Source organism: Pseudophryne corroboree, chromosome 7, assembly GCF_028390025.1.
Source record: "Pseudophryne corroboree isolate aPseCor3 chromosome 7, aPseCor3.hap2, whole genome shotgun sequence".
NCBI classification, from domain to species: Eukaryota; Metazoa; Chordata; class Amphibia; order Anura; family Myobatrachidae; genus Pseudophryne; species Pseudophryne corroboree.
The window spans coordinates 424,134,944-424,153,441 of NC_086450.1; the positions used below are offsets into that span (position 1 = coordinate 424,134,944).

Sequence of the window (18,498 nt, forward strand, 5' to 3'; positions counted from 1 at the left end):
CCAATCTACTTGAAATGCTTGGTTGGAGGTGGTGCTTAGAGGAAACGATATAATCCTTCCCACCCCTGCCCTCTCACTGACATGTATAGCATCCCTGATTCCTGATCTGAGATTTGACTCCTGGATATCCAGGGGAATCCTGTCCTTACATGATGTAGTAGTAGACAACAATCTACTTTCTTTCGCCCAAATAAGGGAAAGATTCTCATTGCCGCATAGGGAATTTTATAAATATTTGCAACTTAGACATTGGCTTCACAGGGCTTCGTACTCCCCCCACAACATATCCCCATTGCCTAAGCTTATCCAGAATTTCCTCGATACTGGGGAAGGCAGGGGAGGCATCACTAAATGGTATAACTATATCAACCCCCGACCACTTCAGAAAGCCCCCTTTCAATTGAAATGGGAGACGTACCTTAGATGCTCCGTCTCAGAGGAGGAATGGGAGACGGTTTTCCAAACCTGCTATAAAATATCCAAATGTATTTCACATATAGAATTATTCTATAAACTCCTCCATTGTTTGTACTTCACCCCGTCCCGCTTGCATGCGATGCAACCCTCCACATCTAACCTCTGTTGGCGCAATTGTGGTAATGTCGGAACTTTGATGCATGTTTTCTGGGAGTGCCCAGAACTTGCCCGGCTTTGGAACTCTGTCTTCCACCTTATATGCTTGGTGTTAGGCCATCATCTAACTCCACACCAACAACTAGCCCTCCTTCACCTCTATTATGGCGACTTGTCGCCGAGCGATCGATATGTCCTGGGCCATATACTTATCACCACCAAACTTCTAATTGCCCGTCAATGGCGTTCCCCCGGGGTCCCCCATATAAAGGCGATAGAAATGGCTATACAGTCTCATTGTGAATTTGAAACCGCAGGCGTAGCCTATTCCTCTACCCCGTCCTGTCCTCTTCTTCGCTGGCTTTCATGGTCTAACTACTGGCATGGCCGTTCGCCAGATGTACATGGATACTTAGTTTGATAAGCTTACACGCAACTGATGTTTGATGGATTCGATATAACGTGGTCTTATTGCTTGTTGATTTCCGTAATGTTCTCTACTTAATTATGTACTTGTTGAAGAGTCTGTGTACCCCCCTAACCCCCTCCCCCCTCCTTTTTTCTATTCTGTACCCCATTCCCATTTGCTTTTGTTCAACTACAAAATAATAAAAATGAATGTTAAAAAAAAAAAAATGATATGTGGCATGCCTATATTCTGTGTGTAGCATTTCGGATGCAGATACAGCCACAGTCACACACAGTATATAGGCATGCCGCATATCATTTTAATCAGGAGAAGCTGCTTGTGCATCTTAGCCACATAGCAATGCAAATAAGATGCATTTTCATCAAAAATAGGCACCCGACATTATCAGAGCTACCAGTTGACTCGCGCCAGGCATCTGCTGCTGCATGGTGTATGGAGGCAAGATTTATGAGGACACATCTGGATCCAAGCAGAGGCAGAGGTCACAGTGTTAGCGGCCGTGTGAGTGGTGTGTGTGTGTGTGTGTGTGTGTGTGTGTGTGTGTGTGTGTGTGTGTGTGTGAGTGGGTTGGTTGTGCAATGGTGTTCAGCATATGTGTAAGGGTCATTATGCGTTTCATGTGTATAAATGCTAGAGATGAGCGGGTTCGGTTCCTCGGAATCCGAACCCGCCCGAACTTCATTTTTTTTTACACGGGGCCGAGCGACTCGGATCTTCCCGCCTTGCTCGGTTAACCCGAGCGCGCCCGAACGTCATCATCCCGCTGTCGGATTCTCGCGAGGCTCGGATTCTATCGGGAGACTCGGATTCTATATAAGGAGCCGCGCGTCGCCGCCATTTTCACACGTGCATTGAGATTCATAGGGAGAGGACGTGGCTGGCGTCCTCTCCGTTTATAGAGAAGAGAGTGAGACTAGAGTAGAGAGAGACACAGTAGTAATTTTGGGGAGCATTAGGAGGAGTACTACTACTTGCTGAAGTGATAGATAGATAGTGTGACTGTATAATGTATATCTGACTTGTGGGGGAGACACTGACAGTGGGGAGCAGTTAGAGTCTGAGAGCAGGACTCAGGAGTACATATAACGTACAGTGCACACTTTTGCTGCCAGAGTGCCACACTGCCATTGTGACCACACTGACCACCAGTATAATATATATTGTGATTGTCTGCTTAGGAGTACTACTTGCAAGTTGCTGATAGTGTGACCAGTGACCTGACCACCAGTTTAATTAATCACCACCAGTTTAATATATATAATATATATATATAATTGTATAACCAAGCAAAGAAGGCTGCGGCACTCAGAGGCTTGATGCAAAATTCTTATTGTATTAAAACAAACATCTGAAATCCAACGTTTCGGGGTTGGCACACCCCTTTGTCAAGGAGAAACAGCAATTAATTGTATATAATATATATATGATATTGTATACCACCTACCCGTGGTTTTTTTTTTTTCTTTCTTCTTTATACATACTACTATAGTAGCTTACTGTAGCAGTCTGCGGTGCTGCTGAGCTGACAGTGTCCAGCAGGTCCGTCATCAGTCATTACATAATAAATATATCTACCTGTCCGGCTGCAGTACTAGTGTGATATTATATATATATATATATATATATTGATTTCATCTCATTATCATCCAGTCTATATTAGCAGCAGACACAGTACGGTAGTCCACGGCTGTAGCTACCTCTGTGTCGGCAGTCGCTCGTCCATCCATAATTGTATACCACCTACCCGTGTTTTTTTTTTTTTCTTTCTTCTTTATACATACTACTATAGTAGCTTACTGTAGCAGTCTGCGGTGCTGCTGAGCTGACAGTGTCCAGCAGGTCCGTCATCAGTCATTACATAATAAATATATCTACCTGTCCGGCTGCAGTACTAGTGTGATATTATATATATATATATATATATATATATATATATATTGATTTCATCTCATTATCATCCAGTCTATATTAGCAGCAGACACAGTACGGTAGTCCACGGCTGTAGCTACCTCTGTGTCGGCAGTCGCTCGTCCATCCATAATTGTATACCACCTACCCGTGGTTTTTTTTTTTTCTTTCTTCTTTATACATACTACTATAGTAGCTTACTGTAGCAGTCTGCGGTGCTGCTGAGCTGACAGTGTCCAGCAGGTCCGTCATCAGTCATTACATAATAAATATATCTACCTGTCCGGCTGCAGTACTAGTGTGATATTATATATATATATATATATATATATATATTGATTTCATCTCATTATCATCCAGTCTATATTAGCAGCAGACACAGTACGGTAGTCCACGGCTGTAGCTACCTCTGTGTCGGCAGTCGCTCGTCCATCCATAAGTATACTAGTATCCATCCATCTCCATTGTTTACCTGAGGTGCCTTTTAGTTGTGCCTATTAAAATATGGAGAACAAAAATGTTGAGGTTCCAAAATTAGGGAAAGATCAAGATCCACTTCCACCTCGTGCTGAAGCTGCTGCCACTAGTCATGGCCGAGACGATGAAATGCCAGCAACGTCGTCTGCCAAGGCCGATGCCCAATGTCATAGTACAGAGCATGTAAAATCCAAAACACCAAATATCAGTAAAAAAAGGACTCCAAAATCTAAAATAAAATTGTCGGAGGAGAAGCGTAAACTTGCCAATATGCCATTTACGACACGGAGTGGCAAGGAACGGCTGAGGCCCTGGCCTATGTTCATGGCTAGTGGTTCAGCTTCACATGAGGATGGAAGCACTCAGCCTCTCGCTAGAAAAATGAAAAGACTCAAGCTGGCAAAAGCACCGCAAAGAAGTGTGCATTCTTCGAAATCCCAAATCCACAAGGAGAGTCCAATTGTGTCGGTTGCGATGCCTGACCTTCCCAACACTGGACGTGAAGAGCATGCGCCTTCCACCATTTGCACGCCCCCTGCAAGTGCTGGAAGGAGCACCCGCAGTCCAGTTCCTGATAGTCAGATTGAAGATGTCAGTGTTGAAGTACACCAGGATGAGGAGGATATGGGTGTTGCTGGCGCTGGGGAGGAAATTGACAAGGAGGATTCTGATGGTGAGGTGGTTTGTTTAAGTCAGGCACCCGGGGAGACACCTGTTGTCCGTGGGAGGAATATGGCAGTTGACATGCCTGGTGAAAATACCAAAAAAATCAGCTCTTCGGTGTGGAAGTATTTCAACAGAAATGCGGACAACATTTGTCAAGCCGTGTGTTGCCTTTGTCAAGCTGTAATAAGTAGGGGTAAGGACGTTAACCACCTCGGAACATCCTCCCTTATACGTCACCTGCAGCGCATTCATAATAAGTCAGTGACAAGTTCAAAAACTTTGGGCGACAGCGGAAGCAGTACACTGACCAGTAAATCCCTTCCTCTTGCAACCAAGCTCACGCAAACCACCCCACCAACTCCCTCAGTGTCAATTTCCTCCTTCCCCAGGAATGCCAATAGTCCTGCAGGCCATGTCACTGGCAATTCTGACGATTCCTCTCCTGCCTGGGATTCCTCCGATGCATCCTTGCGTGTAACGCCTACTGCTGCTGGCGCTGCTGTTGTTGCTGCTGGGAGTCGATGGTCATCCCAGAGGGGAAATCGGGGTTCACTACGGCTGGCCGGCGGTCGGGCTCCCGGCGACCAGCATCCCGGCGCCGGGAGCCCGACCGCCGGCTTACCGACAGCTTGGCGAGTGCAAATGAGCCCCTTGCGGGCTCGCTGCGCTCGCCACGCTACGGGCACGGTGGCGCGCTACGCGCGCCACACTATTTTATTCTCCCTCTATGGGGGTCGTGGACCCCCACGAGGGAAAATAATTGTCGGTATTCCGGCTGTCGGGCTCCCGGCGCCGGTATACTGAGCGCCGGGAGCCCGACCGCCGGCAAACAGAAGACCACCCGGGAAATCGTAAGACCACTTTTACTACTTCCACCAAGCAATTGACTGTCCAACAGTCCTTTGCGAGGAAGATGAAATATCACAGCAGTCATCCTGCTGCAAAGCGGATAACTGAGGCCTTGGCATCCTGGGTGGTGAGAAACGTGGTTCCGGTATCCATCATTACTGCAGAGCCAACTAGAGACTTGTTGGAGGTACTGTGTCCCCGGTACCAAATACCATCTAGGTTCCATTTCTCTAGGCAGGCGATACCGAAAATGTACACAGACCTCAGAAAAAGAGTCACCAGTGTCCTAAAAAATGCAGCTGTACCCAATGTCCACTTAACCACGGACATGTGGACAAGTGGAGCAGGGCAGGGTCAGGACTATATGACTGTGACAGCCCACTGGGTAGATGTATGGACTCCCGCCGCAAGAACAGCAGCGGCGGCACCAGTAGCAGCATCTCGCAAACGCCAACTCTTTCCTAGGCAGGCTACGCTTTGTATCACCGGTTTCCAGAATACGCACACAGCTGAAAACCTCTTACGGCAACTGAGGAAGATCATCGCGGAATGGCTTACCCCAATTGGACTCTCCTGTGGATTTGTGGCATCGGACAACGCCAGCAATATTGTGTGTGCATTAAATCTGGGCAAATTCCAGCACGTCCCATGTTTTGCACATACCTTGAATTTGGTGGTGCAGAATTTTTTAAAAAACGACAGGGGCGTGCAAGAGATGCTGTCGGTGGCCAGAAGAATTGCGGGACACTTTCGGCGTACAGGCACCACGTACAGAAGACTGGAGCAACACCAAAAACGCCTGAACCTGCCCTGCCATCATCTGAAGCAAGAAGTGGTAACGAGGTGGAATTCAACCCTATATATGCTTCAGAGGTTGGAGGAGCAGCAAAAGGCCATTCAAGCCTATACAATTCAGCACGATATAGGAGGTGGAATGTACCTGTCTCAAGCGCAGTGGAGAATGCTTTCAACGTTGTGCAAGGTTCTGCTGCCCTTTGAACTTGCCACACGTGAAGTCAGTTCAGACACTGCCAGCCTGAGTCAGGTCATTCCCCTCATCAGGCTTTTGCAGAAGAAGCTGGAGGCATTGAAGGAGGAGCTAAAAGGGAGCGATTCCACTAGGCATGTGGGACTTGTGGATGGAGCCCTTAATTCGCTTAACAAGGATTCACGGGTGGTCAATCTGTTGAAATCAGAGCACTACATTTTGGCCACCGTGCTCGATCCTAGATTTAAAACCTACCTTGGATCTCTTTCCGGCACACACAAGTCTGCTGGGGTTCAAAGACCTGCTGGTGAGAAAATTGTCAAGTCAAGCGGAACGCGACCTGTCAACATCTCCTCCTTCACATTCTCCCGCAACTGGGGGTGCGAGGAAAAGGCTCAGAATTCCGAGCCCACCCGCTGGCGGTGATGCAGGGCAGTCTGGAGCGACTGCTGATGCTGACATCTGGTCCAGACTGAAGGACCTGACAACGATTACGGACATGTCGTCTACTGTCACTGCATATGATTCTCTCACCATTGAAAGAATGGTGGAGGATTATATGAGTGACCGCATCCAAGTAGGCACGTCAGACAGTCCGTACTTATACTGGCAGGAAAAAGAGGCAATTTGGAGGCCCTTGCACAAACTGGCTTTATTCTACCTAAGTTGCCCTCCCACAAGTGTGTACTCCGAAAGAGTGTTTAGTGCCGCCGCTCACCTTGTCAGCAATCGGCGTACGAGGTTACTTCCAGAAAATGTGGAGAAGATGATGTTCATTAAAATGAATTATAATCAATTCCTCCGTGGAGACATTGACCAGCAGCAATTGCCTCCACAAAGTACACAGGGAGCTGAGATGGTGGATTCCAGTGGGGACGAATTGATAATCTGTGAGGAGCGGGATGTACACGGTGATATATCGGAGGATGATGATGAGGTGGACATCTTGCCTCTGTAGAGCCAGTTTGTGCAAGGAGAGATTAATTGCTTCTTTTTTGGTGGGGGTCCAAACCAACCCGTCATTTCAGTCACAGTCGTGTGGCAGACCCTGTCACTGAAATGATGGGTTGGTTAAAGTGTGCATGTCCTGTTTATACAACATAAGGGTGGGTGGGAGGGCCCAAGGACAATTCCATCTTGCACCTCTTTTTTCTTTAATTTTTCTTTGCGTCATGTGCTGTTTGGGGAGTGTTTTTTGGAAGGGCCATCCTGCGTGACACTGCAGTGCCACTCCTAGATGGGCCCGGTGTTTGTGTCGGCCACTAGGGTCGCTTATCTTACTCACACAGCTACCTCATTGCGCCTCTTTTTTTCTTTGCGTCATGTGCTGTTTGGGGAGTGTTTTTTGGAAGGGCCATCCTGCGTGACACTGCAGTGACACTCCTAGATGGGCCCGGTGTTTGTGTCGGCCACTAGGGTCGCTTAGCTTAGTCATCCAGCGACCTCGGTGCAAATTTTAGGACTAAAAATAATATTGTGAGGTGTGAGGTATTCAGAATAGACTGAAAATGAGTGGAAATTATGGTTTTTGAGGTTAATAATACTTTGGGATCAAAATGACCCCCAAATTCTATGATTTAAGCTGTTTTTTAGTGTTTTTTGAAAAAAACACCCGAATCCAAAACACACCCGAATCCGACAAAAAAAATTCGGTGAGGTTTTGCCAAAACGCGGTCGAACCCAAAACACGGCCGCGGAACCGAACCCAAAACCAAAACACAAAACCCGAAAAATTTCAAGTGCACATCACTAATAAATGCATTAATGATGTGCAGCAAATGTGTAAAGGGCACTATGTGTGTCATTATGTGTATAAGGGCACTAATAATGTGAGGCATATGTGTAAGGTACATTATTTGTGTCATTATCTGTATAAGGGCATTAATAACATGCGGCATATGTGTGACATTATGTGTATAAGGGCATTAATAAGGGTTGGCATAATGTGTAAAGCGCATTCTGTTTATAAGGACATTAATAATGTGTGTCATATGTGTAAGGGGCATTACTGTGTGGTATTATGTGTATAAATGCATTACTAATGTGTGGCATTATGTGTATAAGGTGATCTACTGTGTGGCGTAACATATAGAAAGGGCACTACTGTGTGGTCTAATGTGAATAAAGAGCAATATGGTGTGCGTAATGTGAATAAGGAGCAATATGGTGTGGTGTAATGAGAATAAAGAGCAATATGGTGTGGTGTAATGTGAATAAGGAGCAATTCAGTATGATGTTATGTGAATGAGGGGCACTACCGAGAGGAGTAATATATATAAGGTAAAGTGGTACTACTGTGTGATGTAATATAAATAAGGGACACTATCGCATGATAAATTGCGACAAAGTTGCAGTACTGTGTGGCATAATTTGACTTGGGGGTACTATTGTGTGGCCATGCCCCTTCCCAGCAAGAACACAGCCCTTTTTGGGCTGTGTGCCAAATGTGCACAAAGTTCTTATTTAAATTACAGGGGGTAGGAAAACCAAAATAAGGACTGCTATGGGTGAGAGGTGATGGTGCTGGGAAAGGGGTGCAGGGTCAGAGGCGGAACTAGTGTTGGTGCTAGGGGCCACCAGCCAAAATCTTGCCTAGGGCATCATATTGGGTAGGGCCGGCTCTGTATATTTATCACGCAGATTCAAAGTAGCTATATAGTTTATGCAGCAATAAGTTTGAATTTGACTTCCTAACCAAAGGTTTTCATCCTTCCCTGCATATCTCTTTACAGAAATCATTGATTCCAAACCTTCATGACACTTTATAGATACACACAGATGTCTCGCTTCGTGATCACCTTCCCTCAAAATCCAGGCTCATCTCCTGGGGTGACTACACTGACTGGCCCATAACAAAAGCGGATGTGGTATGTTAGATAGAATAGACTTAGGTCAACAGTGTCTAGGTCGACCACTATTGGTCGACAGTATGTAGGTCGACATGGTTTCTAGGTCGACAGGGACTCTAGGTCCACATGTACTAGGTCGACATGAAAAAAGTTCGACATGAGTTTAGAAAAAAATTGGTGTTGTCTTCTTCGTAGAGTGATGGGGAACCCCAATAAGTGCACCGTGTACCCTCGCATAACTTGCTTCGCTCGCCATGCTTCGGGCAGGTTACCATTCTCAATTGTAGTCCACGTGGATCATAAAGTACAAAAAAGTTTAAAAAAAGGAGAAAAAAATATTAAAAACTCGTGTCGACCTAGTACATGTCGACCTAGAGTCCCTGTAGACCTAGAAACCTACTTACTGTCGACCTAGAGACTGGATCCCAACAAAAGCTTTGTCATTCACTCGTCCCCCTGTTAGGAAATGGCAATTAGCAGACCAAGTTTCTACAGTCACAGAAGATAGTGATTCTTTATCCAGTCATATACAAAGTAAGAGCATTTTTCCCTTTAAAATACATTCAAACACATCTTAAATATAGATACATTTAAACACGTAATCCTACAACCGTGCATAGAGCACTACATATAACATGTAAAACACAGAATTATTATCATTATTATTATTATTATTAACATACATTTACAATACATGGTAAATAATGGCGAATTTGCCACAAGTTTATCATGTGGGACGTGTCTCCGGCCACACTGACATTCTTTACAGGAAGTCATCTCCTCAAACTTTGCAATCAACACCTCAGAATCCTCTCTGTCCTCCCCCTCTCCAAACACAGCGGTATCACCTTTATCCAAAGCCTCAGCATCAGGAAGATTCAGGAGAGTGTATTGTAATGGTGCCCATACACTTGTGCGATTTGAGCCGATTTCATCCGATTTCAACAGATCGGGCAGAGAAATCGGATGAAAGGTGGCAAATCGCAGGAGCTTTACCTCCGATTCCGATCCGATGTGCGGTCCCGTGCACATTGGATCGGAATCGGAGTTCGCAAGGGCTGCACTATACATTTGTCGGATCCCGGAGCCTTGGCTGGGATCGCATACGATACATCGTATGCAAAAGAACCGCATATGATGTATCGTATGTGATCCTGCCGCCTGGGAAGCTGCTGGGGAGCTCAAGGGAATCCTATGTGACTTCTCCCCTCGAAGAACTTGCATAAGTGTATGGGGACCTTAAGTCTGTAACGTACAGGATTTGTCTGCCAGCCCCACGTAACAGTTGCCATGATACTCTTTCTGGAACTTCAACAAAGTATCGATATGTGCTTGTAGAAAACCAGAGAATCGATCTGGTGGAGATCCTGAGCCATTACTGCATATATGTATCTGGCACTACTGGGGTCATATGTGTATCTGGCCCCCCATATGTGTATCATGCCCCCATTTTCATTGGCCACGCCCCCCGTGTGGCATGTGGCCACACACATTTATTGGTGCACGCACACAGTACCACTAAGAATTTTTTTTTACTTGCACCACTGGTGCTACTGTGCAGACATCATGTTGCTACTCCTCCAGGGAAGCTTTATTCCCTGTACCTTGATGACTACCGAAGCTACTTCTGACCATGTGCGGAGCCATCTAGGGGCTGTGTGAGAGTGCCACAGTGGTACACAGACACAGTCGTTTTCCACTTAGCTCCAACGAGACCTGCAATTACCTGCTGTTTTAGACACTGTTCCAGCATCTATGACTGTGTATAACAGTGAGTACGGCTTCAATAAAACCACATCACTGGTTAAGTAACTGGGCTGTTCTGCTGGTGTGTACAGAAAATCTGCTACATTCTCAAGACTATACACACATCAGGGGCGGAACTCCCGGAGACAGCGGAGTCTGTTGCCGCCGGGCTCCTGGCCATGAAGGGGGCACGGCGCCTACAGCTGCTCCGTTGTCCCCCGTTCCGTTCACACGATACGTTTCTGTAGTGCAGCAGGAGCTGCTAGAGGAGCAGCAGCTGACGAACGAACGAGCGAGCGCAGCGCTATGAGCATCAGCGGCGCTCGCTCCTCCTCCTCTCTGTGCTGTCTGCTGCTGTGTGCTCTGGCCTGGGTCGCAGATGTCACGTGACATCCTCCCGCGACCCAGAGCAGCCGCCCGCCAGGACACATAAGAAAAGAGCCGCCAGGAGAGAGTGGTAGTGCGGGATAGCGGAGCTGTCACAGTCAGGAGCGTGGACTCCTGTAAAGTACCCTACACTCAGTATGTAAAAATGCAAGCACTTTCGGAAAGAGAGAGGGGGGGGGGGGTTTGACACATAAACATAAAATAGCAGCAGGTTCGGCACTCATAGTGACTCACACACAGGTACACTGATGGCCATTAACCCTGCCACCAGTGTACCTGTGTGTGAGTCACTATGAGTGCTGAACCTGCTGCTATTTTGTGTAATCCTTCTGTTTGGGCACCTGCTGCAGCAACCAGCTTAAAGGGAGAGCCGGACAAAGTGGATTTATATATATATATATATATATATATATATATATATATATATAGTGTTCACTCTAAGCTTCTTTCGCAGGGCGCTGCGCCCTGCCCCTTTTTTGAGTGACAGAATGCCGCCCTGCCCGTTTGTGCCCGCCCTGCTAAGGACTGCTCTTCTCCCCCCGCCGCGCTGTCACTTCTCCCCCCGCCGTGCTGTCACTTCTCCCCCCGCCGTGCTGTCACTTCTCCCCCCCGCCGCGCTGATATCTCTCCGTTGAAGGCGGAGACAGGGTCAGCGTGCAGCGGGGAGGAGCAGCCAATCAGAGCCTGTGGTGTCTCCCGCCAGTCCTCCGGCATGGTTTGATTCCCCCTCACCATGGCGCTGTGCGCTGACCTGGGCTCCGCTGTCAGCATCAAGAGACCGGCCCCGCTGACCCGGCACAGCGCTCTCCTCTGCAACGGTGAGTGCCGCTCTGCATCGGCCCTGTGCCCGTCCTCCCTTTCCTCCTAGTGCTCTCTCCCTGTTGCAGTGTGCCTCAGTGTTCTCTCCCTGTTGCAGTGTGCCTCAGTGTTCTCTCCCTGTTGCAGTGTGCCTCAGTGTTCTCTCCCTGGTGCAGTGTGCCTCAGTGTTCTCTCCTTGGTGCAGTGTGCCTCAGTGTTCTCTCCCTGGTGCAATGTGCCTCAGTGTTCTCTCCCTGGTGCAGTGTGCCTCAGTGTTCTCTCCCTGGTGCAATGTGCCTCAGTGTTCTCTCGCTGGTGCAATGTGCCTCAGTGTTCTCTCCCTGGTGCAAAGTGCCTCAGTGTTCTCTCCCTGGTGCAATGTGCCTCAGTGTTCTCTCCCTGGTGCAGTGTGCCTCAGTGTTCTCTCCCTGGTGCAGTGTGCCTCAGTGTTCTCTCCCTGGTGCAGTGTGCCTCAGTGTTCTCTACCTGTTGCAGTGTGCCTCAGTGTTCTCTCCCTGGTGCAATGTGCCTCAGTGTTCTCTCCCTGGTGCAGTGTGCCTCAGTGTTCTCTCCCTGGTGCAATGTGCCTCAGTGTTCTCTCCCTGGTGCAATGTGCCTCAGTGTTCTCTCCCTGGTGCAGTGTGCCTCAGTGTTCTCTCCCTGGTGCAGTGTGCCTCAGTGTTCTCTCCCTGGTGCAGTGTGCCTCAGTGTTCTCTCCCTGGTGCAATGTGCCTCAGTGTTCTCTCCCTGGTGCAATGTGCCTCAGTGTTCTCTCCCTGGTGCAATGTGCCTCAGTGTTCTCTCCCTGGTGCAATGTGCCTCAGTGTTCTCTCCCTGGTGCAATGTGCCTCAGTGTTCTCTCCCTGGTGCAGTGTGCCTCAGTGTTCTCTCCCTGGTGCAATGTGCCTCAGTGCTCTATCCCTGGTGCAGTGTGCCTCAGTGTTCGCTCCCTGGTGCAATGTGCCTCAGTGTTCTCTCCCTGGTGCAGTGTGTCTCAGTGCTCTGCCTGGTGCAATGTGTATAACGTGCTCTATCTGGTGCAATATGTATAACGTGCTCTACCTGGCGCAGTGTGTATAGGAGGTTCTACCTGGTGCAATGTGTATAACGTGCTCTATCTGGCGCAATATGTATAACGTGCTCTACCTGGCGCAGTGTGTATAGGAGGTTCTACCTGGTGCAATGTGTATAAGCGGCACTGTTGTGTGGTATAATGTGATTTGGTACTATTATGTGGTCACGCCCCTTCCCCACGAAACAACGCCCCTAAATTTTTGCTTCGGCGCGCACTGTCCATGCTTTCACCTATAGGAATGGGAGCACCAAGCATTATAGTATGTACCTAATTTTGCCCTTCTAACTTAAAAATGTGCCCTCACGAATGAAAAATGTGCCCTCCCCGTGATCAGCACCCTGCCCTAAAAAAATCCTAGAGTGAACACTATATATATATACATACATACATACATACACACACACACACACACACACACACACACACACACACACACACACACACACACACACACACACACAGCAGTGTGGCACTCAAGGCAATAATGACAGAACTCCAATAATGCTGGTAGTCTACCAGCATTATTGGAGTTCTGTCATTATTGCCTTGAGTGCCGCACAGCTGTTCGCTGTATACACATTACTCTTTCGGAGGCACCGGGTGTCTAAAGCTCTGGTATACGGGAGTGCTGGGTCATTTGCTGTGTATCTATCTATCTATCTATCTATATATATATATATCATAAATGCATGCGGCTCCCAGACAGTAAACACAGCTTAGACCATGGCTAGCGTATGAACATTTCACACTGTCCCCAATTCTCAGTCCCCTTCCATTGCACATTGCTCTTTGTGTTGATCTCCTATTTGCTTGACCTCTCAATGCCAGACTGGCCACTTATTTGTATATCTTCAAGTCCATTCTACTTGCCTGTAGGCAGAGCGCTGGCTGGGTGTTACTGTGATGTAATTTGTCTATATGGAACTTCCACTTTAAAAACGTAAGTTACAGGCAGTATGGATGTTGTAATGGGCAGTATGGACGGTGTAATGGATAACATTACTCCCTTGCAGCACTGAGGTCATGGGTTTTACTCTCACCATGAGCCTAACTGTGTGGAGTTTGTATATTCTCCCCATGCTTGTGTGGGTTTTCTCCCACAATCAAAAAATATACTGGTAGGTTCATTGTCACTCAACAAAAATGAACCCAAGTGTGTGTGTACATGGGCAGGCTAGATGGGCCAAGTGGTTATCTGCCATCAAAATTTGTGTTACTGAAAACTATCATAGACTGCTATAGCACCAGTAGCCAGGAATTAAGTGGGACATTTATATTCTTTCTGTGCTACTGTACATGCATAATTTGGAAAAATCCGGTGTGGATCATTAGATCGACAGTGTCTAGGTCGACAATGTTTAGGTCGACAGGGTTGGAAGGTCGATAGGGTTTCTAGGTCAACATGTGCTAGGTCAACTGGTCAAAAGGTCGACATGAGTTTCACATTTTATTTTTTTTTTAACTTTTTCATACTTAACGATCCACGTGGACTACGATAGGAACGGTAATCTGTGCCTTCATGGTGATCTATGCTTACTTGCATTTTTGTTGCCTGTATAACCGTAAATCAGGTTCAAATTTGTTTTACAAAGAGTCGGCATGGGAAGGGGGGGCACCAACATTTATCTTGCCTCCGGGCACCTGGGACGAACTTACGCCACTGACACACATATTTCATACAAAACTAACAAACAACATGTTCGCCAGGCAGCTTCTGGGGCAAAGGTCTGGTTGGTCAGGATGTCACTTCCTCCAACCACATATACATCTACAAATATAGGGGTCGCCAGATGTACTCAGGGCCGGCTGTACCATTATGCAGCTTTAGGCAGCTGCCTAGGGCGGCTGATCTGGGAGGGGGGGCACCACTGAGTCTGCCTGTCACAAAGTGAAGGATGTCTCTGAAAGAAAGATCCTTGTTGTACTTAATGTAACTGGTGGCTGTGGTACTTACAAGCCACACTTTCACCTGAAGGGCTGGTAAGTGGGTATTAGTGGTGGTTGGGGGCAGTAGGCTGAAGTTTTGCCTAAGGTGCCGAGAAACTTTGGCCTGGTCCTGGATGTACTAATCCTTAAAAAGCGATAAAGTGGAGAGATAAAGGTGGTCATTCCGAGCTGTTCTCTCGTTGCTGATTTTCGCTATACAGCGATCAGGCAAAAAATTGGCATTTCTGCGCATGGGCCGCAGTGCGCACGCGCAAAGTACTTTTACTCAAAACTATGCAGTTTTAGGCAGAGCGGCGCTTTTCAGTCGCAATGCTGATAGGTGAGTGATTGACAGGAAGTGGGTATTTCTGGGCGGCAACTCAGCGTTTCCAGGGAGTGTGCTAAAAAAACGCAGGCGTGCCAGGGAAAACGCAGGAGTGGCTGGAGAAACGGGGGAGTAGCTGGCTGAACGCAGGGCGTGTTTGTGACGTCAAACCAGGAACTAAACTGACTGCAGTGATCGCAAGTTAGGAGTAGGTCTGGAGCTACTCAGAAACGGCATGACATTTTTTCTTAGCAATTCTGCTACTCTTTCGATCGCACTTCTGCTAAGCTTAGATACACTCCCAGAGGGCAGCAGCTTAGCATGTGCACTGCTGCTAAAAGCAGCTAGCGAGTGAACAACTCGGAATGAGGGCCAAAGTACCAGCCAACCAGCTCCTAACTGTCATTTTTCAAACACAGCCTGTGATATGGCAGTAAGGTGCTGATTGTCTGGTACTTTTATCTCTCCACTTTATCTCCAAGGCTTAGTACATAGGCCCTCATTCCGAGTTGATCGGTCGCAAGGCGAATTTAGCAGAGTTACACACGCTAAGCCGCCGCCTACTGGGAGTGAATCTTAGCTTCTTAAAATTGCGACCGATGTATTCGCAATAATGCGATTACTAACTACTTAGCAGTTTCAGAGTAGCTCCAGACTTACTCTGCCTGTGCGATCATTTCAGTGCTTGTCGTTCCTGGTTGACGTCACAAACACACCCAGCGTTCGCCCAGGCACTCCCACCGTTTCTCCGGCCACTCCTGCGTTTTTTCCGGAAACGGTAGCGTTTTCAGCCACACGCCCCTGAAACGCCGTGTTTCCGCCCAGTAACACCCATTTCCTGTCAATCACATTACGATCGCCGGAGCGAAGAAAAAGCCGTGAGTAAAAATACTTTCTTCATAGTAAAGTTACTTGGCGCAGTCGCAGTGCGAACATTGCGCATGCGTACTAAGCGGATTTTCACTGCGATGCGATGAAAAATACCGGGCGAACAACTCGGAATGAGGGCCATAGACCCTATAATGACAGCACATGCTTCAATGAAGCTATTACATATGAAACAGATGGTAAACCTGAGACTTTCATATTATTTGAATCCCAAAAAGAAAAAAAACAGAAAAATTGTCAAAATGAAATATCTTTCTCCTCCTCCACCCTGATTGTTTATCTGTTCACCAATACATCTTAAGTTATCTCTGCACAATAAACCCGTGTGATCTCAAACCATGCAATCTGTAAACCCTCATTCATCGCATATATATGTATTTCACAATAGATACAATGTCAAATATACAGATGTTATCCTAGAGATTCATCCATAAACATTTCTCTGGAAAAGGCGCTCCCCAAATTAGCATGAGAAAGAGTCTGATATCCGATGTAGCAGAATAACTAACAGTAATGCTGACCACACATACTGCGTCTCCACAACCGATTTCGTCCAGTTGCCAAATATTACAGTATCTGTGTCTGATATTCTAGGGTAATCCTAATTTAATGGGTTATTTTTGGATATATAGGAAAATCCCTTCAGCCTATAGGGGGGTACACACGGAGAGATCCGTGCTTAATTTCTAAACAATCTGACTAGCAATAGCGATGCGCTGCCCCAAGCGTCGCTATCGCCGGTTCTAGATTGTACACAATCTAGTCAGGTCGCTCATTTCACTGCTGTATGAAGTGAGCAGTCCCCCCTCCTCCCCCCCCCCCCCCCACCCACTCAGCACACATCTCCCCCGCGTGTACGGCTTTTAAGTGTGCTGTCATCTTTCAGGGCCGTTAAGAGAGCCACGAGGCCCGTGTACTGAAGAGGGTATGGCCAAATCCGGAAGGTGTGGCTATGTCCGCTCAGGGGAAAAAAAGGAAAATAGTAAGTGCAGCACCGGGAAGCAGCTCTGTGTGCTGCAAAGGGAGACATTCATCCCCCTCAGTAGCTCCTACAACAGGCCGGGGCCTGAGTAATTAGTACAGGTTGAGTATCCTTTATCCAAAATGAAAGATCCCAAATTTGTGGGTCCCCTACTGAGATAATGATATAAATATTATATATATTGTGACAAGGATCACACACACGGGAACTCAGCACACAGCAAGTTACATCCATATACAGTTGGTGTTACTGTCAGTAGCATACAGGCACTTTCAGCATAGCAGACTCTTAATAGGCTCCAGTGGTCCCTAGTCTAACCCACACACACCGGCCTATCACCTGGACACTAACTGCCATCAGGAGCAAGGTGACTCTGCCCTGGAAACCCTTATATCAGGAAATCCTAGGTGCTACTGATCACACAACCAGGATTCTGCTACTGCTTCCAAAACCTGGTCTGGATTCTCCACATTACTTTCACATGGAAACATGCTGTCTCTGCCACAATATTATATATATTATTTATAAATATATATATTTAAAGATAATATATATAGTATATATATCATTATCTCAGTAGGGGATATAAAAATGTGGGATTTTGAATATTGGATAAGGGATACTCAACCTGTACATGCTTCTATCTTCTGTTTATGGAAGAAGTCCAGTTGTTGTGGCCAAATGGGAAACTAATCTTATTATTAGAATTATTTATTATTATTATTATTATTATTATTATTATTATTACTATTATTGTCGTTATTGTTGTTATTATTTATCGTGTGACCAACTTACACCTGTTTTGATATAATTAGCAGACACAGGGGGAGATGTATCAAGCCTCGGAGAGACACAGAGTGGAGAAGTTGCCAAAGCACCCAGGGCGGAATGCATCAAAGTTCATTCTGCATTTTAGCCTTCAATAATGCAGTTTTCAGAGGTTTGTCCTCTTATCGCATATGCACCAAGCTCTGAAATTCGATGCATTCAATGGCCCCGATGGGTAGCGCCATCCAATAGAAGCATATGGGCTTTTCTATTCACGTTCCGGAATTGCAGCCAGCGCCGGATGGAGGCTGCAGGAGGGTGATCAATAGCTCTCTCTCTCCTGCTACTATGCCTCCATAGGCTTAAAGCAGTTTACACCATAACAAATGTTTTGTACATAGGGGTCGCTTTTCAGGGTTTAGTACATAGGGATCAGATTAATATCAACGGGGACCGTGATTTGCAATGCTAATTAGCATTCTGCAGGAGATTTCTGTGAAATCTCCTGCGTAAGGCTGTTAGTACATAGCCACAAACCATAATATAATTAAAATTATACAGAAATGCCAGTACCTTACAGAAGGGGCATGACGGTTCAGAGCAGCCGCTGCTAAGTCTATGGCACAGAAGGCAGGCACAATGATCTCTCCCCAGCCGGACCCCGGACAAGGCCGCTTTCAAATTGGAAACTTAATGTAAACAATCCCCCAGTTAGTTCCCCGCAGTGGCTGAAGTCAGAACGCATGGATGAGGCATTCCCCCTTAAATAACAAATAACATAGAGAACTCTTTGGGCTCATATTGTCCTGATTTTGCAGGAATAAGTCTAACATGACCGGTAGTTGGCAACATATTAATAGTTC

At 46.8% G+C, this 18,498-nt stretch overlaps 1 protein-coding gene across 1 annotated transcript in view; it reads right to left on the reverse strand.

Annotated features, from left to right (window-relative positions):
• Window positions 1-18,286, reverse strand: part of LOC134943821 (E3 SUMO-protein ligase KIAA1586-like) — a 51,648-nt gene extending 33,362 nt beyond the window's left edge. The window contains exon 1 of the mRNA XM_063932433.1: window positions 18,209-18,286. The gene's annotated coding sequence lies outside the window, so the exon portion shown is untranslated. The remainder of the gene's footprint in view (window positions 1-18,208) is intronic.
• Window positions 18,287-18,498: the final 212 nt, after the last annotated feature.